This window comes from Mandrillus leucophaeus, unplaced genomic scaffold (genome assembly GCF_000951045.1).
Source record: "Mandrillus leucophaeus isolate KB7577 unplaced genomic scaffold, Mleu.le_1.0 Scaffold1103, whole genome shotgun sequence".
NCBI lineage: Eukaryota > Metazoa > Chordata > Mammalia > Primates > Cercopithecidae > Mandrillus > Mandrillus leucophaeus.
In genome coordinates, this window is record NW_012099244.1 from 108,155 (window position 1) to 108,718 (window position 564).

A 564-nucleotide genomic window follows, 5' to 3' on the forward strand; every position below is an offset into this window, starting at 1 on the left:
TTCTTCTCAGCACCACATCACACTTATTCCAAAATTGACCACATAGTTGGAAGTAAAGCACTCCTCAGCAAATGTAAAAGAACAGAACTTATAACAAACTGTCTCTAAGACCACAGTGCAATCAAACTAGAATTCAGGATTAAGAAATTCACTCAAAACTGCTCAACTACATGGAAACTGAACAACCTGCTCCTGAATGACTACTGGGTACATAACCAAATGAAGGCAGAAATAAAGATGTCCTTTGAAACCAATGGGAACAAAGACACAACATACCAGAATCTCTGGGACACATTTAAAGCAGTGTGTAGAGGGAAATATGTAGCACTAAATGCCCACAAGAGAAAGCAGGAAAGATCTAAAATCGACACACTAACATGACAATTAAAAGAACTGGAGAAGCAAGAGCAAAGACATTCAAAAGCTAGCAAAAGGCAAGAAATAACTAAGATCAGAGCAGAACTGAAAGACATAGAGACACAAAAAACCCTTCAAAAAATCAATGAATCCAGGAGCTGGTTTTTTGAAAAGATCAACAAAATTGATAGACTGCTAGCAAGACTA